Source organism: Anas platyrhynchos, chromosome 3, assembly GCF_047663525.1.
Source record: "Anas platyrhynchos isolate ZD024472 breed Pekin duck chromosome 3, IASCAAS_PekinDuck_T2T, whole genome shotgun sequence".
Taxonomy (NCBI): Eukaryota; Metazoa; Chordata; class Aves; order Anseriformes; family Anatidae; genus Anas; species Anas platyrhynchos.
In genome coordinates this window covers 70,747,279-70,771,759 of record NC_092589.1, presented here as the reverse complement: position 1 = coordinate 70,771,759, position 24,481 = coordinate 70,747,279, and the positions used below count along the sequence as shown (strand labels likewise).

At 37.6% G+C, this 24,481-nt stretch overlaps 1 protein-coding gene across 4 annotated transcripts in view; it reads right to left on the bottom strand.

Moving 5' to 3' along the window:
• The window catches only part of HS3ST5 (heparan sulfate-glucosamine 3-sulfotransferase 5), a 195,183-nt gene extending 171,064 nt beyond the window's left edge, over positions 1 to 24,119 (bottom strand). For 2 of the 4 annotated variants that reach the window (XM_072036093.1, XM_038177185.2), the window contains exon 1: positions 21,880 to 22,036. The gene's annotated coding sequence lies outside the window, so the exon portion shown is untranslated. Of the gene's footprint in view, positions 1 to 21,879; positions 22,037 to 22,178; positions 22,620 to 23,217 lie in introns of those variants that run through there. The other 2 variants (XM_038177187.2, XM_038177186.2) reach the window with 2 other exon arrangements.
• Positions 24,120 to 24,481: the final 362 nt, after the last annotated feature.

Below are 24,481 nucleotides of genomic sequence, written 5' to 3'. Positions count from 1 at the left end.
GTAAGTGGCTGCATTATGGGCTGAAAGTAAAATATCTGCCATTTGTGATATGGCTGCTTACTTGCTTATTGCTTGGTTAAAAGACAAGCTACTAGTTTGACGTCATGATCTCTTTTTTTTTTTTTTTTTTTTTTTCTGGATTTGCATGACTAAAAAAGGTTTTTCAAACTCCACAACTGAAAGCAGTGGCTATTTTTGAGATCTGTTTTCCTTTTATACAGACAAGCTCTTAGTGCAACTAACAATTATATACATTCCCCATCATTGTACATAAAAAAAAAAAAAAAGGATTACACAATACAAAAAGGATCATTAAGAGAGCCAAAATTAGTCTATTAATGATTCAATATGACAGTTTCATTATGTATAATTCAGATAAAAGTGATAGTGAACTCCTTTTAAATTACTTCTGCCATGTTCTGAGAAAGACCACTAAACCAACCTAGAATACACTAGCTTATGTTCTTTTGTAATAAATTTATCATAATGGTGCATATGTAAGCAGCTATATATTTTTTCCTTTTATACAAAATGTTCAGGACAGTATTTTGATCTAATTATATTTCACCTAATTATAGTTCATCATCAGATTTAATGGTATGTCATGGATTAACAGAATAATTTGATTTCTACACTGTTAATTAGAATGTACATTTATTTGATTATGGAAAGTTATACATGAATTACAAAATTAGTATTTATTTATTTATTTTAAAATAAACCCTTATGCCTGTGTCTAAGAGTATCTGTAGACAAAGGAAATTATTAAAAAATATATTTAGATATTTAAAATCCACTAATAGGTTTCTTGGGCAACTATGCTCTACTATAGACATTTTAAAAGTTAAAAATTAGTTTCTAATACATTAGTCATTCAAGTGTGACAGTCTCCAACATAAACTTGGAAGAATCAATGAATTCTCAGGCTAATTAGGTCCCTCATCTCTTTCTCCCAGTACACGTCCATTGCACTGAGGCAAAGAATGTTCCCCATCCCCAGAGTTCACCAATGTTTCAGCCCATACAGAAACAAAACCAAGAGCGTGGGGCTTTGTTTCTAGGCTGTTGTGGTGCAAAACCACATGTCCCATATCATCTTACAGGCATGGGATAACCAGCAGGGACCCCACAACCAAAGAAAAGAGATATTTTCATGATTTTATAGGATAGACAAGAAAACAAGGCCATTCCAATCCAGAAGATGCAGCTAATAATCATACAGATGGCCAGAGATCATGCTGTCTAGTCACCTGTATACGTGCTGCTGGTGGTCAGATATTCAAGTTGTTCTGTGGTTCAGCGATAGATGACGTGCTGCTCTGCATTCATGTCTAGCTGAAATCAGTGGTCAAGAGAAGATTTTCACCTCTAGCTTCTGAGCTGGAAATAATATCAGGTCCCCTAGTTTAAATGCAGATGCTGACACTTGCCATGTCAGAAAGTGTGAGTATGTCAACAACAAAACTGTAGCAGCCACTTTGCAGGCTGCAGACAGTCATGGGGGCAGTGGCATATGACACTATGAGCTGTGCAGTAAAGTATGAATTGTTGAAGAGTGGCAGCAGTCATCCATAGGGACAAGCTGGGATTTCATTCTTTCACAGTGACATAACCATCAGCACTGTTTGCAGACACAGCACGGGAGGCAAGACAGTGCAGTAATTATTATAGTGGGTGAGGAAGACCAGTAAAAGAAAGTTTTTTTGTTTGCTTGTTTGTTTGTTTGTTTGTTTCCAAATGCATAGCAGGTTAAGCTTCTGTGGAAAATGGCAGCTCACTATCATGTGGGAATGTCATAGTGTGCAAGGAACTGTAAGAAATGCTGCCATTTTGGGGACGGTTTGATTTAGGAACATTTTTTTATTGCTTTAACACCTCACAAGAGTTTTCCTGTCTTTTCCTACTTTTCCTTTTCACTTTCACAAACTCAAGCGCCATCATACTAAGCAAATCTATATTCTGCCAGAATTTAACAAAAATATCAGTTACTTGTGCACAATTGTAGAATATTTATAAATATTCAAAGGAAATTAAAGTCCAAAGTTTTGCAAAGCAAGGAAAGACTCAGCTGGCTCCTTGATTATCATGGCCAATATCCAAGTTTAAAACCTCAAAGCATTTTATAGGAGAATTGTGTAAATGCCATCAAGAGAATGAGAAACATTAGCTTTCCTAGTCCTTTAATCTACCCTCCCCCCATCCCCAGACCCCTTTAATAAAAACAAAGAACAAAGTAATACCAAACATCCCCTCTTCATATGCAATATCAGTATAAACAAAAAGTCACTTCCAACAGGTTGATTTGCTTTTATTTCTTCTAGTGCACTAGACTACTCTGATTTCATCCTGGGAAAGAAGACTCAAGGAAAAGCAACATGACAACTTAATACTGTTGAAAAATAAAATATTGGGAGGCATCTGGTTTGGGTCATAACAGTATAAAATTGGAGTCCTTTAAGTAGTGCAGGTTCAAACATAATGTCATAATATTTGGGAAAATTTGGCTTCATATTATATTTTCAGAACCCCTAGACTGATAGAAAAACAGGCCACAGGTGGAAAATATGTAAATAAGATTTTTCATCATCTAGTGACTGAACCACATATCAAAGAATGGATAGGACTAATTAGCAACTAAGGCAGCTGTTGAAAACTTGCCTTACGTGGGAATCTCAAAGGGATGCCTGCACTGCAGTCCTGCTGGGAGCACAGCTCGTGTCACACCAGCCCACATAAGGGAAAGCCACCACCACAGAGAGCCTGCTGTGTTCCCACATTCTCACCCAACATGGAACTTGTCTCAGATCACAGGCACTGGGTGGAATGGGCAGGGAGAGGCCTGTTTTCAAAGCAAGGTATAATTACTGGTATGTTGGATATCACAGTCTGCATCTGGGTTTACTGCTTGGTTATACATGAACACTCCTACCTTTCCATGCCACAGATTCTTCTGAGATAGTGGTGAAAGTCCTGCAGTTAACACTACCAGATTATAAATGTAATGTCTGCTCCTATGCCTCTCTTTTAACCCTGCCTCAGACTGTGCTTGGAAAATTACAGTTAGCCAGTTAGTACCTGTTAGGCCACCTAGCCACACGTTAATTTTGAACCAAAAGGATCACTGCCTCTTTCAATGAATTGATATACTTTTGCCAGTTCCTCCTGCCATCCTCAGATAATTTCCATACTTAACCATATATGTTCCTATCTATGCCATGAAGAACAGTGTCCACAACAGAACTTCCTCCACAGATCATGATTGTTTCTGTGCTGATGCAGGACGTTATCCATCCTCCTCTCTGATGAGCAGCAAGGGACTAGAAAAAAAGTGATGTACATGGGGTGTTGCTGGAAAATAACTGTCTGCATATAGATACACTTTTTCTGATTTCATCCTCAAGGTCAGTAAGCATGCCAGGGCTTACCACTTAGTACATGCTTTGTCTCATTCATCATTCATAAATGAGTCAAGAGGGCTCAGGATGAAGGTACTTAAGGTACTTCTATATTGTGAGTATGAACTCTATCAGTTGCAACTTAGCAGCCTCACTGTTGTGGCTAAACCTTACCCCATCTCCATGCTCAAACTCCCCCCTCCTCACACATGCACACACTTCACTTTTCAATGTAATAAAGCTTAAAACCTTAATATAGTTTAGATTCTTAAAAAAAAAAAAAAAAAAAAAAGAAGCCTGTACATCTTGCCATAGACTTTACCTTTACCTATACATGGAATGACTGTTACCAGTGTTGCAGAGGCTTTAATTAACATTTTATATGACAGGTTAAATCTTTAGACCTCAATGTCCTCCTAAAGCAAGGTAAGGGTTCTAAGTTTAGCAATAACTGTGCTCTAATAATAGGATCGTTCTCCTCTCACCATTCTGGAAGCGGAATATGCAGATTACCCTTCTTCTAAAAATCCTCCCCACCCCGTAAGAAATGAACACTATGGAGTAGCCATCTTGAATTAAAAAAAAAAAAAACAAAAAAAAAAAACTTCTACTGTGTTAGATGAGGGAAATTACCTGAAGAGTTCTTAGATTGGATATTTTTAACTGTTTTTTTTTTTTTTTTTTTTTTTTTTTTTAATATATATCTTTAAAACTCATTTTATGAAAGAATACCGAGATAAGCAGGTTCCTTATTTAGAAAAGCAATATAATTTGGTCTTGATGGTACTATTCAGTAAAATTCCTTTGTTGCAGGCACTGTTCAGCTGGTAGGAGTATGAACTAAGACATGAGATAGATTTATGAAAGTGTCTGTCTTGTCAGAGAGAAGCCTGTGGTTTAAATCATACTAAAAAATGTCAGAAGATAGTGACCAGTTCTGGTACAGACATTTTCCTCTTACTAGTGGAAAAGTGACCTTTTTATGGAGTATTTGAACACTTTCAGTATTATTAGGTATCTTAAGTCTCCTTGTAAATTATTGGAATAGCACACTTTGAAAAAGGAAAATGTACAGATACACGAAAGGGAGGAAAAAAAACAACACTCAGCTATATGAAAAGCTATTTCATTAAAATATACATTTTAGGGGAATCTACAGAGCAATGAGCATTAATGATAAAAAAGGCTAAACATTTTTATTGTAATTTATACTCTGGAAATACTTAAAGAAAATATTCATAATAAATTAGTATTAAATACTTACATAGTAGTAGCTGAACATCTTTCCAAAACTCAATCCCTACTGAAATGTAATATATCTCTGTGCATAAGTTGGTTTATATATATAAAGAGAGAAAAGGACTGAAAAATGTGACTAAGAATTTAATGTCATGCAAGGATGCTCACACTGGCAGACCCCATGGATGTGCTCTTATGAAAAACACAGATGTGATCATTTCATGAATATATGATCATTAAAAAACAAAACAAAACAAAACAAAACAAAACAGGTATTTTTATAAGCTTGCAGTGAATTGTACGTTGTGCAGGTGTTCTGTGGAGAGAACCTCACCTTTTTGCCTGTTCTGATACCTCACTGAATCACTAAAATAGCATTTGGTAATGCTACTAAAATAGCATTTAGTAATCTATAGAAAATTAAAATATAAAGCTTATATATATATATAAAAGTGTTAGAAAAGAGTAGGTCTTGGGATGTGACAAAAAAATCTATTGTAATGGTTTCTACAGTCACATTTTAAAATGCATTTCAAGTAGTAATTCCCTATTTATTTATTTATCTGAAATTAATATAATGAAGAAAATCTCCAGGAAAATTATTTGAAAGATAGGATAATGATTATTTTAAGAATTTCTTATTATCTATATTGTCTTTATCTCACTTTTCATCAGAAAGTTTCCTATAACACAGAAGATCTTTTGCAATTGATTGGAAAAAAATCTGGAATGGCTTAGTTTTGTTGCAAGATTCAGGCTGTCGGAAATGGAGACAAAATTCTTGCAGAGGCAAATTCATACCTAATGCAGATAGAAAGAGCAATATGGCTATTCACATCTAAAATTAGACTATGTCAAGTAGTAAAATCCAATTGCCAGTCACTCTGTCTGCAAAAAAGACATAATCTTAACTCAAGTTTTTTTTTAAAAAAAGTTTTCTTTGTCATTGTCACAGATAGACTTTTTTTCTTTCTTTGTCTCCCCCTCCCCCCCCCCCCCCAATTTTTATGTTAAAAGAAATGACAGAACTTCTCTTCTTTCAGAGAAGCACCAGCGAAATGCCTTTGCCAGGTTTCAGTAAAGACTAAAATGTGCTGACACAGATTCTAAGGTCAGAAGGAAACAATATAATAATCTAGTCTGACCTTTTCCAAAACACATGGCACAGAAAATCAGGAGGCAATATTTGCAATAAAAGTTATTTTTGCTAAGTTTACATTTACACACAATGACAGCTTTAATTTTCTCTCACTGAATGGATTTTCAGTAGGATTTTTCCAAGGTTATCTGGTGATGTTGCTGTAAAGAAAAACATGAGAGGAAGGTATGAATTGAAAATAATAATAATAATAATAATAATAATAATAATAATAATAATAATAATAATAGATTTATCAGTTTAAAATATGCTGACTGTGTATTACGCAATGTCATTTAACTGTCTGTCTCAGATATGGACTGCATTATTTTCTGTAAGAAATCCACAGGACAGCATTATTCTTCAATGAAAAGCAGGAAATGCACATTAGGCATCCTTTGTGTTAAATATAGAGGACAATATATCCCTCTCATTCCGTTGCATGCTTAGTATGTTCCAAAAAAAAATATACAGAATTACATTTATGCATAGGTTTAAAAAAAATCTTACAGTATTTTTGAAATGCTTTCTTGCTTTCTTTTTGAAATGCTGTGTCTCAGCCAAATGTCAATGGTAATTGACATTGATAATTGACAAAATCCATTGTAAGAAAGTGTTATTTGTGAAATGATTTTGGATGTACCTTTTTCAGCTTTCCAGACTTGGAAGTTTCTTTTTTCACAAGCAGTAAAAATATCCAAGACTTTTTTTTTTTTTTTTTTTTTTTTTTTTTTTTTTTTAACGATTAATGTGATTATTGAGTTCTCCCTGTATATAAAAAGAGAAACATTTTTCCTTGAACATTCCAGCTACCTACAGCAATAGGTTCATCTAGGAAATTTTATTTAATAGATATTTTCAGAACCTTATAACTCCTTCAAAACTGAGGTTGGCATCCTCACAGTTATTAAACATAACTAAGGTGGTTAGAACTATCCCAACGTTGATATTTTTATGGCTGGCTGGTGTCACCGAGTGGCTCTGTTATATACAGTCTTCCAATCTCTTCTATCAGACTGTTTAACTTTAGTTATGAAAAGGCAGCAATCTTCATCCATCAGCTTTGCATGAGTAACTGAGGAGTTTGTTAACTACAGAGTCACCTTTTATTGAAAAGTAAATTAAAAAATACACATACAAATTAGGTAGGAGTTTGGGTCTGTGACTCCAAGAAAGAACTAGATGGTTTCTGACCTCCACTCAGGAGAGACATATCTTCACCCAGAAACAAGTTACATGTGTTACATGATCTAGATTAACTGCCATTCACTTATTTTCCATTTAAAAACAAACAAACAAACAAACAAACAAACAAACAAAAAAAACCTGCAAAGGCTCCAGGTAGCTGTAACTCTTCATAAGCAAGTCAGGTCAGGGTGCATTCTCACTGTCTGCTTATATGTGCAAGAGCTTTATACATTATACTCAGTGACATGTCATATAAAGTTTGAGAGGACTTGAGTTAATTAAAAAAGGTAGTCATGATCTGTTAGAATTATAATGACATTTTCAGAGTGACAATGCAAAATCTTTCTAAAGAAATCGCAAGACCTCAGCATAAATAAACTGAGTTGATAATATTTATTGGCAGAACAGAGGTATAATCTCATTAATATTTGCAAATTTCAATTACAAGGAGGGCATGAGTATGTTAAGAAGTCACCATTTTCCATTATGATTGCAACAAACACCAATTTATTAATCCATCATCTAATTTTGAACAAGGTGAAAGTCTGATGTTAGTGAGAATGATATATGATAAAGTAGATTATTTTTGCATAGATGTAATGTTATTTTCTTCCCATGACATTGAAATTCTGTGTTAAACTCTGAGAGGGAGGAAAGGGTAAGAAAGCATAGGTCATTCTTTATCTAAGTGAAGAATTGAGATGGATCACTTAACATGATGAAAACAAGTAATACATTATTTTATTATTCAAGATCTGAATCTGTTGGATAACAATCACACTTGCAGTTTACAAAAAACTGTATGTGTATCCCCAAGAGGAAGAAAAGGTAATTAAATGACATTTTGATTATTTATTTATTTATTTATTTATTTATTTTCCCAGCAAAGATATCCCCAGATGAGAAAATGAACAATTAATCAAACAGAATATTATTACAGGAAGATTCCATTCACATCAGGGCTCCAACTCATGGAGGACCATAGCTCAAAAGAGGTGTCTACATATCAAAAGACATAGAGCATTCTAGATATGCATTAGTATCTTCTACACAATTGCATGCTTATAGAAATTAACATCACATTTTCTATGCCAAAGTAATGGATTATTTGTGGTTGTTTTTTTTTTTCCTTCTGTTTTGTTTTGTTGATAATAAAAAACAATATCGTTACTTTATTATTTGCATGATTTGGAGCATATTTGTACCAAAAGACCACTTTAAAGAATCAGGACTGTTAGCTACCTCATCAAACAACCAAAAAAAGTCACCCAGTTCCTAAGGAGTCAATGATGTTAGACCAGGACAAGGATAAAATAAGCCCTCTGAAGCAAGTCCTGCCCTCCTTCTAGTCAAAGAGCAGAACTGGTGTATTATGAATCACACATCTAGCACAAAAGCAACCATTCAGTCCCAGAAAGAATAGCTTGCAGATGTCACTGCCAGGCACAGTTTGCTGTCAATCTAAAAATAAGACACACGACCTTAGAAGGAACCAAAGAAACATTCTAGAAACTCTTTGCTAACTGGAGAAGGGCTGGACATATTTCAAAATTAATAATCTTTTTCCAACACAGAGTATATGGATAATTGTTAACCTTTTTATTATTATTATTTTTTTTTTTTTTTCCCTAGAGCTTGCTGGAGTACTCAGAAAAGACTCTGGCTCTGTGACTTATCTGAGAAACTAGAGAATCTCTTTTTTCTCACATGCTATGAGACTGTAGCAGCCATCTTAAACTTTTACTTCATTCTACCCCTGAAAGCACAACAGTGAAACACATCTGTTTTGGCATTCTTCATTAAATGTGATAAAGAAAGAGAGATTGGAACTACAGCCTCATCACCTGTGATGGAAGATGTCACTCTGTCTCATCAGGGTGTGCAGTGTGAATGGATTTGGACTCATGGTTCCTTGGAGGGAAGATAAATACATTTGGTGGCAGCTGGTAGAACAAGGAATATATTGAGCTCATTCTCCTTTTCCCTCTGGCTCAAAAAGACCCCTTCCCAGAGGAGAACCACTCCAGTCAAACTGAGTAAGATGTGCTGTGAGCTGGGAACTGTTTCCAGTTTTTCAGAATTTGATTTCAATATTGAGAAGGTTAGATCTAACACACCTCTAAGGCTATCAACAAGAGACAGTTCAGATAAAACAGAAAGGTACAGTTGCTCAAGGCCTTGTTAAAACTACCTCTGGGTAGCCTTTATCCCTAACGATCCAGCAGAACAGATGGCTAATGGGTTGCACTCCTTGCCTGGAAGCAGTACGGTTTATTTTGTGCCCAAAAGCTGGTCCCATTCTATGGCTGGATGCCCACTGCAATCTGTGGTTTGGAAATATTCTGAGGGCAAGAGCAGGGTCAGACAGGAAGAGGAAGGAGAGGACCAGAGGAGGAACCCAGTGGGTTGGGCTGAATGACAAAGTTTCAGCAATACTTGTGCAATTGAAGAGCCCACAACGGAAGAATCTGTAAAATATGGGCTGGAGGACATGAGAATCACTACATGATAAGAATCAGTAAAAGGATAAGGTGGGGCACCAGGAGAAGTGAAAATACTGGAGAAAATGCATGTAAAATACTTATACAGAAATTACTTTCTCAAGACAAAGAGGGTGTTAATCTTTGCATAATTCCAGATTATAAAAGGATAATTTTCTATAAGGGTTTGAGAGTAATCCCACATATCTGAGTAGGCAGTTAAAAAAAAAAAAAAAAAAAAAAAAAAAAAGCAGAATGGTTTATTCAGATGCAAATGTTAAAATTATGGTAACATTGAAATCAAATACTTAACAATCGACAGGGCAGATACTTAGATAATGAACACTAAAATAACTGCTTGTATCTATAAATTCAGACTCTTACCCTACATTTTTATTAATTTTAGCCTGCATATCAATGTGCTATTAGCTGAACTGAGCTCAAAATTCTCTGTGCAGACTTAAAGATAATTTTTGAAAAGTATGGCCTTCTGAGGATAGTTACTTAAAATTCAGAAGGTTGCCCAGGATATCAAAGTGAGTCCAGCATTAGTGTAATTTTTCAGCCTGACCCCCAGAGGCCTACAGACTAAAATGCCAGCTGATTAAAGTGCCTTTTAAGAAACATACTGCACTAAGTGTATGTATGACAGAGTTACATTTTGAGTTATAATCAGACAGGATCACTTTTGAAGTGGCAGCTGACACAGCTGGTCTAGGACAATTTTGCGAGAGGATGCTAAATGGTTGCAGGACCAGTCGAAGAGGTAGGTCTCCATTACCATAATGGCAGCTTCAAGGTTAGTTTGCAGGGGTCGGTCAGGCCTACTGCACACAAAGAGCAATTGAGAGGGAGGAACAATTTTGGCCAAAGCAACAGCTGCTTTTTCAGAAGGAACATGCACTGCCTTGTAGCTTATAAGAAGCTGTTGGCACCAGTATGATATTGTCACCAAATTCATCTCAATCTTTCTCAGTGGATGTCTCAACCTAATATCTGTCCAAAGTACCTTTATAGCATAGACTGAAACATTGACTAGATGCTTATATTAATGCCACAAGTGACAATGTTTCAAGATTGAGGTAGTCTCCAGGGAGATTTGCAGAACTAGAGTGTGCTTTTGTAGCTTTTTACAATAAACGGTCTGGATGAAAAGGCATTATTTTTGAGAGACATATGTTTAAGGAAATCTCAAGCTTGTGGTAAAGTCTCTGTCTGGTCCCAGTTTGAGACCAGCTATCCATGAGTCATCGTTTGGTAGGAGTTTTTTCTTACCCTGGACTGTATAACTTGGAGTTACCAGCTGGGAGCTATCATACTTGCAGACCCCACTGAAGGGAGAGAAGGGAAAGACAGGGACACCAGGGGCCTTACAGCAAGATGCCAGGGGCAGGATGTTCTTTAGAACATGAAACACATCTGTGGTTTCTAGACAGGCTTCAGCCACACACCAAAAGAAGCTCCAGGACAGTTTGACAGCTATTTATTTAACTATTCTTTTTAAAGTATCACTGATAAATAAGTTAAACTTTTAAGAACATTTTCATTTCTCTGTAATTATTACTTCCTCTACCTTCAGATAAAATGCACTTATGTTTTGGTGTGAGTGTGTACAATATATATTTAAGAACAAATTAAAAATCAGTGTCAACAAGTATATCATAATCTTACAGTACCTTTTTTTATCAGATTTTATACCAGGAATCTTACCATATCTATTACTATGCTTTTATGTTTAAATATGTATATGGAATTGCATATGACACAGGATTTTCCAAAAAAAAAGGATTTTAGGGAACTCGGTGATTACAAGAGAAAAGTAAAGTGATTTATATATCATGCAGACCTCTAAAACAAATCTGATTTCAGAATCCTGATATGCTTAATTTGAATTTTCTATCCAAATAGCTCCTGCTGAATACTGAAACTGATATTTGACTGTTGTCTATTTGACTGTTGTCTGTTTATCAGATTCAGATCCATGTTTTTGTAGGTTATGTCCACCAGGTAGCTTATATATGTGCTTACACAATGGTAAAGTCAAGACTCCTTGAAACTCCCCTGAGAGATAAAATCCTAAAAGCCTCACTCAAGAGAACGAAATGGCTAAAAGATTTAGGTTTGTTCTCCCTCCCAAGTTCAAATCACCAAAGGTATTAAATCAATGCAACCTCCATGAGCTCTGACTTAAAGCATTGTCCAGAAAAGCCACCAGAACCTCATGACCTTGGCCCCAGGACTTGGTATAACCACATACCTGCAGTCATAATAGTTGGAGGCCATTATTTTGCTATTGGAAAGTCCTCTCTCTGATAGGAGACTTTCCCGCAGGAGCACTGTAATTTTTATATTTAGTCCATGAACCACAAAAATGGTACTGAAGGATTAGCAGTGAGAAGCAGAGTATCTCCTGGGCTTCATGTAAGACGCTTTGATTTACCCACAGCCAGATATGTTTTCAGTATTTTTCAGGTTGTGTTGCCCCACATCCATGAAACACTCATAAAACTTTGCTGAAGCTCAGCAGTAAAATATGAAGAAAGAGTAAAAAAGGTGACTTGTAGATGTTGCAAAATAAGTAACAGTGATGCTAAATACCAAGAAATGAAAACTTGTGATAAGAACAAGTAAAAATGAGGGTATTTTTCCTCCATAATTAAATGAAGTATTATTTTTTTATGCAATTTGTCCAGTGTTGTGCATTTACTTATTAAAAGTTTATCCAACTGCCTTAGTAAGCTTAATTTTCACTGTTAGCTGAGGGTGTCTGTATTTTAAAGCTTGAAGGAGTTTGATTTCTGAGACAGCACCTTAAAATGTTTGACATGATTTTTTTTCTGACACACAGAATACGGAATATACTACCAATCAAGCATTTCTGTCTACATTTGTATTCTCTGGCAAAAGTTATTAATATATCTTTAAGAAGTGCTTGTACTCTTACTTTTCTAAAACAGGTTTTTCAATGCTTTACAAAATTCTGACAACAAATGTACTGTAGACAATAACTTTCCTATAACAGCAATTTCTCAACAAACTGACTTCAGCATTCAATAAGAAACAACTATAAATAGAAACTGCAGAAAAGGAGCTATCATTTCCTAAAACATTTTATCACGTTTAAATCTTCTGGTACTCTCAGAACACTGATGTACATACCACAGTTGATGGCTATTTACAAATAAATATTAAGCCTGTTTTACATGATTTATAAAAATGTCATGCTCTGCTGTAATAGCACAACTTAAATCAGTGGAGCTCATTCTCATTCAGAAAAATAAATAAATAAATAAATAAATAAATAAATAAAATATGTATGTATATGGAGCTCTTATACTGACCTAAATACTATTACGACTACAACTATGCAAGTGAATTAGATAGTCCATGATCAACTCTTGTTTTCTAAAATATGTTTAATACATTTTTTTTTCAAGGCAATGCCTCATTTGATCCTGGCTGCTTGACCAGCTGCTTCCCAAGGGCTTTCTGGGCACGGCCAGGGCGCATGCCCAGACTTGGGATGGCTCCCAAGAGGCAGGTTAGTTGCAGCCTGTGCTCCGGAGGCTACAAGAGTTTAACCATATGGAAGTGGCCATGATTAGCTGACATCAAGGCTAGAGGGATGCCTTGTGTTATTCAATCATAAAATATAAGCAAAGAACAGAAATGCAGTTGTAATAGGAAAAAATAAAATCCACACTTCCAATCAACAATGTGCTGCGGCCAACAGTAAATTTTTCCACTTATGGTCTAATTATTACTGGAATAAAAGAGAGAAACCCTGACAAATCTGTTCTCATGTGTCCCTGGGGGATAAACATAAGTGAGTGGCCAGCTTCTGCCTATCACTGTGCTGGGGACTGTGCTGTGTCTCCCCATGCTGTGTATTCCATACTGATCCAGTGCACTGGTGCTGGTATACATCCCAGATCAGGAGCAAGCTGTCTCATTTATAAGCATGACTTACTGATACGTTGTCAAGTCACATAAGCAACATATATTAAACTTAAATTCCTGAAGCGGTAAGCAAGGCAAATTAGATTTCTTTCCAAATGGCAACTAATTGTCTTTTAATATCTACATCCTGAGCCTAAATACTGCATGGTCAGAGGACATTTCCCTCTTAAACTTGTTAGAAAGATATGTTTGATTTCCTACTCACTGTTTTCTTTATTTATGGCAAAACAACAACAATCAACCAAACAAGAACACTTTCTTGTTCCTTTCTTTCTGTTATCACCTAAAGTCTTCCTCATTATATGAGTTGCATTCAGGAATAAAATAATAATCAACACTTCACTAACTAGTACCTTTCCAGGAAAGCACCTGCTTACCTTTCCAAGGATCATAGTTTCTTGTGATCCAGCAGACAAAAATGTGATCTATTCTAGAGATGTGTGCTCTAGAACAAAATAAAAGGTATTCTACTCACCAGAAACACATTCAGAGTTTTTAAAATTATTTTTGGAAGTTTTAAAATGACTTTAAAAATATTAAAATTTAGAAATAAAACATTATGATTAGGGACAAATCAAGAGTCTTGTGTCAGTATTTTGTAGTGTTTTTTTTTTTTTTTTTTTTTTTTTTTCAGTTTCTTATTATTTTTTACAAATAATCATTTTATAGCTGGGAAAAATAAAAAGAAATAAAAAGTATACCTTTAATTAGTTTATCATCACAGCACACAGAAAACATGAAAACACACCTTTTCTACAGACAGCTTTGGTTTCAAAGGATTTAAGTCTGAAAAATCATACAACAAAGGAATTTCAACCAACTCCCTGCTTTTCATCGGAGCTGACTAAAATGTTTTCAAAGACAAGACTTTTGAAATAATAAAAAAAAAATGTTTACTCCAATTTTCATTGATATCATTTATTTTTAAATTTAATACAGAATATTTTCAAAATAATGAAAGAATAAAGTGGGATTAAGCAGATATTTTTACCATGTGCAAAAGAAAAAAAAAAAAGATTAAAAAATTTATGCTTTTTTTTTTTTCTTTTTCTCACTGAATTTCTCCCTGCTTCTCCAGCAAGAAAAACAGAAAAGGAAAATGATATACACATACTGAAGTAGCATATACATGTTTTTGGTTCTGAAGCAAACAAACCACAAAAGTTTCTGGTTTTCTTTGTCCAAGAAGAAGACAGTTGTCAAATCTAAACAACAGAAAAATCTTTTTCAACTCTTTTTTTTTTTATTTTTTTCTTTTTCTCTCTTTTTTTTTTTTTTTTTGTTAAAGAAAACTATTTCTGTGTAGGTATAAAGCTGGTAAGTAAGGCTTATGTCATGAAATATATCCTTTGTTGTTTCTTGCTAGTAAGTTGTGTAAAAGGGAAGTATCAAAAAATGTCTCTCCAAACACCTGCATCATAAACAGTCTGTGCTAGCCTCCAGGAGAGGCTAGCAGTTACAGGACCATAGGTCTGATATATAAGGGAAGAAACAGCTGTTGATTCATATTTACCTGGATCTACCTCAAAGCAGTCATGAAGGAGCTGCTGGGAAAGCAACCATAAGCAATCAGTCCTGAATTTTATGTGAGGAAAGTCCTGAGTGAAGGACTGTATTTCATTTTCCATAATTGCATGATTCACCTTTTTGAAGCCTGAGTACTTTGGTTATATATAAAGGAAGCACATTTCATTCTTAGATTAGAAACCACTATGAAAGAGAGGATAGTAATGTCAAATGTAACCAGAACTTTTTGGTATATGTAAACTGTGAGCTTCTAATCCTAGAAGGAATTTTCATTAATTCTCAAATTATTTCTACCTCTGAGTGAAGACTGACTGGTTGGTAATTAGCTAATCAGTCATATTTTCTCTTTTAGAGCTATTTATCAAAAAAGATTCTAGTAGATTATTTTAGCCATATTTTACTTCATTCAGGAATATAATTTTCCACCAGAATACAAATACATGTTGTGTAACTCTACTCATATACTCTATACTATATCAATAGACTTTTTCCCTAATGCAAATCTCTTTTACTTTACATTGCAGATTAATCCTTTTAGGATTAATGTGAATCCTAGGAATGTGGAATTAGAAATAGTAGAGATTTGCTGCCACCTCTGCCATTATTTATACTTATACAGCTATTGATAAGGTGAAGATGTGCAGCAGGAAATTATTTAAAATAATTTTTTCAAAATCTTCTGTCATCATGCCAGAGTTAACTCCACTCAATTCAGGTAACTGCTTTTTCAACATCAGAAATAGATGTTAAAAATGGTATTTACTTGTTAAATTGAGTATAGTGTTAAATATATCATCTATTTTTCTGCACATTGCATTCAGGGATGATCTTTCCTTCTTTCCTGGCTCTTCCATATAAGATTATAGCTGTTTTTTGAGCCATAGAAGGAAGATCTTGACTGTGATTTTAGATGACACTAGCTTGTAGCTGGGAAAAGATCTTTCAGTTTCATGTTTTTCAGGACATAGTGTAACGCTGGCTTCAGACACTGAAGTGAAGATTCATTTTGTTTTCTCCTTTTTTGGGATTAGGGGATTTTCTATTTTTTATTTTTGTCTGCACTGGATATTATTTATAGCCTTGGGTTGAAAACATTCTGCAGGAGAACCATTGGACCCTGTTGTTTTACCTTCAGGAAAGAGTTTAACCACTCTCAGCTATTTATTGTGCTGTCACATCTTCCTCCATGCCTTCTTGTTCAGAAAGAAAGAACAAACAGCAAATTCCTGCTAGGGATGAGGAAACCAGACAATAACAAAGTTGAAAATTATGCATATTTTTATACTGAAAAAGAAAAGAGTGTGTATAAATACATAGATAAATGTGTATGCAGATACACATAAAATCTTCTGGGGCCATCTAGATTTCCAAGACACAAAATGGTTATTTTCTGTCTTTTATCTTCTTTTGAAGCTCCCAACCTACTATCTTTAGTTACTGTTCCTGTGGCAGGAACATGTTAGGTAACTTAACTTTTGTAATTTTATTTTTAACCTCAGTTGCTTTAATTTTTCCATTTTACTTCTGTCTTAAAGATTTTTTTATGAAAGAATATATTTTTCCTCTCATGAAATAAAACAAAACAAAACTAATCAGTGTATATTTTAACCTCAGTTTGCCATGTCTCTACTATTTCAAAATTTGTCTCTAAGTTCAGTTAAGTTTTTTGCCAAACTCAGTTGTATCTGCATTTCTGGCAAAAGCCATGCCTTCTGTATTATGTGGTACATAGTACATACTTTCTTCTTACATGTGGTAAGAGGAAAAATGAAAACAAACCTGTCTGCACAGAATCTAGGTTGAAGAGTAAATCCATTTCCATTGATGTAAACTGACTCCCATGAGATGCCAGTTTTCTGATGCTGTCATCATAGTAGCAATGCCAGGTTGCAAAGGGAGGTTTTGATTTAAGTTGAGAGTCTGTCAGCTAGTGTAGAAAGTTTACATGCTGCTGAGCAAGCTAAAGTAACCGTTGTAGAGGACAAATCCTTTATTCATTGGCTCAGTTTCCAATTAATTATATATAGGATTAATCCATTAATATTAATATTTCCTTTATATACTTTTAAAGAAAAAAATAGCACATATATATGTAGATTATAAATTGGTTCATGATGTCCTTCTACCAATCATTTTTTAGTATTCACAGACATTTTGTAGCGATTTGTGCTTCAATGCAAAACCCTGTCATCCCTTGGTAGATTTTGAATATTTGTCTGCTACAATAAAGTCTAATAGTTTTATTTATGACAGCCCTTTGGAGACTCCAGCAACTATGTGCAGTCAAGATTGTTCAAGCCGTTATAATACAAGATTGTGTTAAAATGATTTGAATGGATAGAAGTTCTTTCAACTCCAAAAGGAATGGATTGATAGACACTGTTCTGTAACATATCAGGGTAAATTTGCTACTTTAATCCCCCAGAAATTTATATTTTCTCAAGCAACATTTGCTTGTAAACAAGAAGACGCATATGGACTAAAGGTGCCAGGGCATGAATAGTACCAGGAATTAACTTTTTTTTTTTGTAGCATAAGACATTCTATACCAACTCAGGTAGCTTTAAAACTTTTAAAATATTAAAATATTTGGGGATATTCAACAGTTTAAACAGGGGGTCATTCCTTAAATTTGCCTCCTTGAAAAATGGCTGAACCTTAAAAAAAATAGCTAGTAAAGTCTACCTTGTATAATATTGGTTCCAGACATTTAGAATTTATTTTGTGGCAATCTTTCATTACAAACTTCATCTTTCAGATCTTGTCTATTATAGCTCATTTGGTTTAGAAATATCATCAAAGACTATTGCTACCCAAATCTTTTTAAAATAGTTAATGGCTTGCAGCACTTATATACAATTATTTATTTATCTATTTTAAGTAGAAACATTTCAAACTTTTCCCCTGCCAATGAGAGAGAGGGAGAGAGAGAGATGCGTGACTGACTATATTTCATAAGCACACATTTAAACACTTGAATAAACTTTGGAAAAATATTGCTTTTCATGGTCATTGGTCAGGAAAACATCTGTGTACAACAAAACTCTGTGTGTGATTAGGTCCCTTTCAGGTTAGCAAATGTTAACTAAAAAACTAATATTTATTTAAGGGTTTTGATGATGTGAATCTTTCTGCAATGATCATTTAATCTTCTATGTTAACAAAGCACAGTAATTGTTTTTTTTTTTTTTTTTTTTTTTTTTTTTTTTTTTCAGGAAGAAAAGTTGAACTTACAGATTTGTAATACTTGAGAGAGAGAATGTGTGGTGCTAACAGTATTTATGTAATAGGCCAGAAGTACTAATAAGTACTATTGCTGGAATGGGCAAATGAAATTCATAAATAATACAGATGAACCCAGTCTTGTTAGAAAATGATGTTTGGCTATTTTTTTTTACAAGACTAAAACTTCTGTTCTGTTCTTTTTTAAATTTTTGTGCAACTGCATTGTAAACTATAACTAAGCCAAACTAGTTTTTCTTCTATATCCACCTTTATTTCATTCAGTCAATGCCGTATCATTTCAGCCTGAACACTTTTCTAGGGAAGACCTATAAAGGAAAGGTCTTGAATGAAGTAAGAAAAAATTGAACACATGTACCTGCACAAACACATACACACATGAAAACGAAGTGCAGTTGAGACTAGACATAGGCCAGTGACTGATATTTTAAGTTACATGCGAATGTGGCACTCTTTCCACGTTCTGTTGCACTGCATTTGGATATTGTATGGTTCTCCAGACATGCTATGAATAATTTTACATACCATCTGCTTTACATGCCAGGTTCCATATGTACAATGTATAACCTAAAACCAATATTTTGATTGATTTGAGCTACAGTGGAAGCTTTTTGTTCTTAAATTGCTGGATATAAGAATATAGTCTAAATAAATTATCTGACAATTGTCTTCTGTCATTAACAAATGATAAAATTTATTTTGAAAAAGTTTTTTAGAGATGTAATAATCACAAAGTCAGCTTTAAATAATCTCATCATGATTATTTCCTATATTTGAACACGGAGACCTGTAAACACCTGTGACTGTTCACTTAATAACACGGTAATACAATGCCATAAACATGTTTCAGAGTCAAGAAAATGACAGCAAAATTGTAGTAGCCTAGAAAAAGAGATATCTGAATTAAGATAAGCAGCACTTGTTCTGCAGGGTGAGGTTTATAAAGACACTACAAGTGAGTAAGTTATCCTTGTTAAACAAGATGAGGTTATAAAGATGCTAGAAGTGAGCAACAGGAATTCAAAATGTTCTCCAAGTGGTTCTCTGTACTTCATTATCTGGTTTCCTTTGACTCTGCCTTACATACTCAAATTTTACATACTCTTCAGTTACAGGTAAAACTAAAACCAAACAAACAAACAAAAAAAACTTTCTATTTTGCAGATGCTGTCCACAAGAAAATCTGGCTGTATTCCCACATGCACATATGAGGAGGAAATACTGAAACATCAAAGTGAAAAGAATATAGAATTTCACACCAATGGCTCTCAGGACAAAACAGAAGATTTATTTAAGTATGTATCATAATTTTGTGAACTACTGACTCTCCTCATCCAAACAAGGAAAGAGAAATAAAGATAGATTTGAACCACAAAATAAACAAACAAACAAACCAAAACAACAACAAACTGACAATCAACTACAACCACCACCACCACCAAGTGGCCCCAAACTCTTAATATGTAATAATTATATTTTTACATTTGACTTTAAATTGAAATACTATCAGCAAAAATTGTGGCATTATGGTGTGTGAGTAAAGAGCAGATAGAGTAGAGAAAAGAAACAACAAAGAAATTCAGAATAAATTTTTTTCCATAATGTGTCCCATAAAATATGTATCCTCCACTCCCATATATGATATGTGATAAAAGGCACGTTTGACTTCATAGGAAAATCAGAAATGAATATGACATATGAGGAAGGATTTTTCATCTCCCCTATATAATTACAAGGCAAGAAGCAAAAGAAATAACCAGTGAAGCATTTGTCCATTCTAGAGTGTTTTTTTTTTTTTAAAATCCTTTGTAACATGAACATCTTAATCTGTTCATAGTGTGTTACATTCTGTTCAATCACCAATGACAAATTTACCAGATGCTTACAAACAAAACTGAAGGAGAAATGCAGTACCTCAAAGTTTTTCTACACTCGCCTATTAACACACACACACAGTACAGAAACATTATTATTGAACCTTAACTGAGAAAGGTTATTATTCTTAAGAAACACTTATTTATCACAATGTAATAGTCAAAGTCTTCATGAGATATGGTCATAATTCTGATACTTGACAAGTTGTGGACAACTAGCAGTATTTTTGGGGTTCTTTCAGCACTCAGATTTGAAAATAAGGTAAAATAAAAGCATTTCTTCACACTTCCTTTTTAAATACATTCCAACCAAGTGAGAGGTTAGTCAGGTTACGGGAGTAAGAATAACTTTTGCCATTATATTCAAATGTCATTTTTTATACTATATTTAATTATATATCTGACTATTCTAAATAAGTCTAAATACTGCACTGAACAGAAGATGTTCAGTGAACTATAACTTCCATTTGCTAATGGATCTTCTTTTTTTTTTTTTTCTTCATAAAATCTTATTTACAGGCCATATGAATATGGACATTTTAATTATTAAACAGAAGCATTATTTCTTATTTGTATCTGTGTTGTGAAAGAGTTCTTTAAAACTGAATAAGAAAGTAATGCACATTTAGATTTTCTCCTCCCTAGAGGGAGGCTGCTCATGAGTTAAATGCTTATGCAACACCTTTCCTCACACTTTTCTTCACATCTCTCCTATTACCTCTCTACTGAACCTTTCTGGGCCTGATCCACAGGCCACTGAAGTCAGTGCAAACCCATCCAGTAGCCTCAGAGAGTCTTGGATCTGGTCTCCCAGTGCTTCTAACATTTTAGTAAGAAAAAAGATATACAACACCATAATAGTATAAGGTGTGAATCTGATAATATTTTGTAATGTCTGTGTGTAAAACAATGGGCTTCAGTCCATCTTGACGTCAAACACATCAAGAAATCATCCTGGTACTTGTTCATTGCAAAGTGGGAATGACAATCCAGAAAATATTTCCGGCTGAGTGCAGCTAAATCTCTTTGGTTAAAAAGGCTATCTTTTTGAAATGAAGTTTCTTTTATGCATCTCTCTCACTTCACCTTCTCACAGCCTTCTGCCCAGTCCCCTTCATTTGAAAAGTACTCTGCATTGGCCAAAACCTTCTTTCTCTGAAGTCAATGGGAGAGTGATCGTGCCCAGTTTGCAAAATGCAGTGAGAAAAGACGTCATTGTCAAAGTTAAAAGTAAGAAAAACATTTTACCAAAATCCACTTTACTAAAGCCCACTTTTCGACCTGCAGCACCCACCAGCTTTTGTCTGCCTTTCCTGCACATCACGCCCGGCGGTGCAGCCGAAGCAAAGCCCCGCTGCCCTCTGGCACTCCGGCAGCGGGCTGGGACGCCGGGCTGCGAGGAGTTGGCCGTGCGCAAGCCCCAGCTCAGCACCGCTGTGCGCTGAGTCGACGGCGAGCGTTTTGCAAACATCGAGCCTTCCTTCCCTGGGGGACGGCCGCTTTTGGAGCCCACGGCACGGGACAGGGGCAGGGGAGCGGCGGGCACGGTGTGACAGCGGTGCCGGGGCACCTGGCCGCCTCCCTCGGCAGGTGAGGAGCTCCGGGCTCCAAAAACACCGGACCCCGCCGGCAACCCCAGGGGACGCCTCCAAAACCGAGGCACGGAGAGCAGGACACCGGCCCCGGTGCGCACCGGGGGCACCGTGCGCTCCGAGCCCCGGCTCCGGCAAAGCGCGGAGCGGAGCCACCTCCGAGGGCCCCCAGCCCGGCAAGGCATCCTCCACCTCTCCTCCGTCCCCTAGGGACTCCGGAGCGGCTCGGAGCCCCGTACTCACCACGATGCAGCAGGCGACAGCCCGCAGCGCAGGCGAGGCGCCCCCGCCCCGGCCGGTGCCCGCTGCGGCGAACGGACCCCGTCCCTCGGCGCCCACATCCGAACCCCGGGAGCGCAGCTAAAAGTCCTTCTGAGGAGCACCCGGCCAGCCCCACCGCCTCCCGCCTCGGATTGCTGTCATCTCCTCTCCCCTCCCCTCTTCCCCCCGCGCCCCCCCCCGGCGGGCGGCAGCATTATAAAGCGGTCCCTAAGCCGTGAGATCACGCACCGGCAGAGGTGCTGGTCCTCGCCGCTACTTACCGGGCATCCTCCAGAGCGGCGGGAGCGAGGGAGGAGAAGGAGGAGAAGGAGGAGTAGGAGGAGGGAGGGAAGGAGGGAGGAAGGAAGGAAAGGGGCTCCTGGCGGCGCTGCTCGGCAGCCTGGGCAGCTCAGCAGAGTGCTGCTAGTCAGTGAGTGAGTGCCTCGGTGCGTGCGCTGCCGGGCACGGCCGAGCGCGCACTCAGGCAGCGAGGGGCAGTGGGGAGAGGTGGCGGAGTTGGGGGGGCGCAGCACGGCGCGGCCAGGTGCGGCTCAGCACGCCCCCGGCCCCGCGGCCCTCCGCGGCCCCCCGCGACCCGCCGCCGCGGCCGGAGCTGCCGGGGCTGGAGCTGGGGGAGCCGCGCATCCTCCCCTGGTGGCACACGCACCGCAGTCGGGTGGGAGCGGGGCGGGGGGTGAAGGGGGGGGGTGGGTTAAAAATAATATGTATAAAAAAGCTTAATAGCCAAAAAAAAAAAAAAAAGAAACAAAAAGGAAAATTAGAAACAGAAAACAGCGCAACTCTCTGGCTGTACTTCCCGGCTGAGCTCCGAGCCCCCCGCCTCGAAGCTCTGCGGTCCCGCGGCACAGGCGCGCTCCCGCCGCGCTGGGAGCCGCCACCGCCCGCGGTGCAGCACGGCAGCAGCTGCCGGGAGCGCCCAGCTGAGAGCCTGAGCCTCTCCCCGCGCACAGAGGAGCCTCCCTCTCTCCCTCCTTCCTCCCTCCCTCCATCCCTCCCTTCTTCCCTCCTTCCTCTCCTCCCTCCCAGCCCGCCGAGGCAGGTGCAGGGCAGGGCCCTCCGCCGGCGCTGTGCGGCCCCTCCGCGAGCAGAGGCCGGGCTCCGCCGGGCAAAGCGGAGGCTGGCCTCCCCGGGACGAGGCCGGAGAGGTTTGGGGGGCTGTTGCCCCCGGGAGCTGCCGGCGGGCCCCAGGAGCAGCCGCGGCGGAATAAGGAAGAGGCGGCGAGGGCCCGCCTCAGCCGGGCAGCGGTGCGGTGCTCCTTCTCCTCCTGCAAACGCTTCTCCTTCCCCATCCCGGCTCACCTTCAGCCCGAGAGCAATGACCTGCCGAAAGAGGACCGAGGACGGTGCATCCTTATTGCCGGGTTTCGTGGCGGGGAGGGGGGAGCCGGCGGAGAAGGGAGGGAGGGAGAGAATAATTATAACAATCATATGGAAAGGGAGGGTTGGAGGGGGGGCAACACACACCAAAAAAAGCCTGCTCTCGGGAGAGAAATCCAAAATAGCCACAAGAGCATTGGAAGTTGCTCGCTTTGTGATTCGCATTGTAACGCTGCCGCCACTGCCTGCCTCTTCCAGCAGCGTACCCAAGAAGCGTGCAAGATGGGAGAGGGGGAGCTATGTACTTTTGGTGTGCTTGCCCTTCCCGGCTGTAGTTCCCTCCCTCAACTTCTGTGCCTAAAAATAAATAAAAAATAATAATAATAAACAATAAAGATCCCCACAGCCCTCCTTCTCCTCCCCACGCAAGTTCCACGCCCGTGCCCTGTGGAGCAAGGAGCCTCCAAGCGCAGGAGGCCACTGCTGCTATCCGTCGTTCCTCCAGCTGTGGAAATCCAGTGATGAGTGGTGTTGTTTTCAGGAAAAGATCAGATAAAATCTAACTTTTATTTACCAACGACTCATGCCCTGATTTAAAACAAAGCCACTAACAGGAAAAAACAAACAGCACCAAATCTCAACCCAGATTACACAGTTAAACGTATTGAGCTGGAGGTAGCATGGCTGTTTGCCAGAGCTATGATCCATTAACCTCTTTAGCTCATTGTTGGCAGGCAACAGTAGCACACGATCAAATTCTTGTGTTCTAAAGACAAGTCATTTTCTTTTTGTAGTAAACTCCACTCTCCCACATTGCAATTAAAAAGGGGTTCTTTAATAATAAAGCAGTAAGAATGAATTACATTGTGTTTTTCAGCTACTTTGTGTTCATTTTCTGGATTAAAAACATTCGTCCATGCTTAACGTACTATGTACAAAGGTAGACATTGACATATGAAAAAATCATACTTTGTAACATGTATTTTGAACTTCACTATTTCATTATCTATTCACTATTTCATTATTTTTAGACTACATGCCATTTGAAGTTTAGTTCAATTTCTAGAGAAACAAAGCAAAGCCCAACATATCAACTAGAGTATGAAAATTGGATATATGTCTTTTTTGTTTCTTTATTCCCTATATATGAAATACATCATAGAATCAAAGAATCATAGAATGGCTTGGGTTGGAAGGGACCTTAAAGATATCTAACTCCAACCCTCCTGCCACATGCAGGGATGCC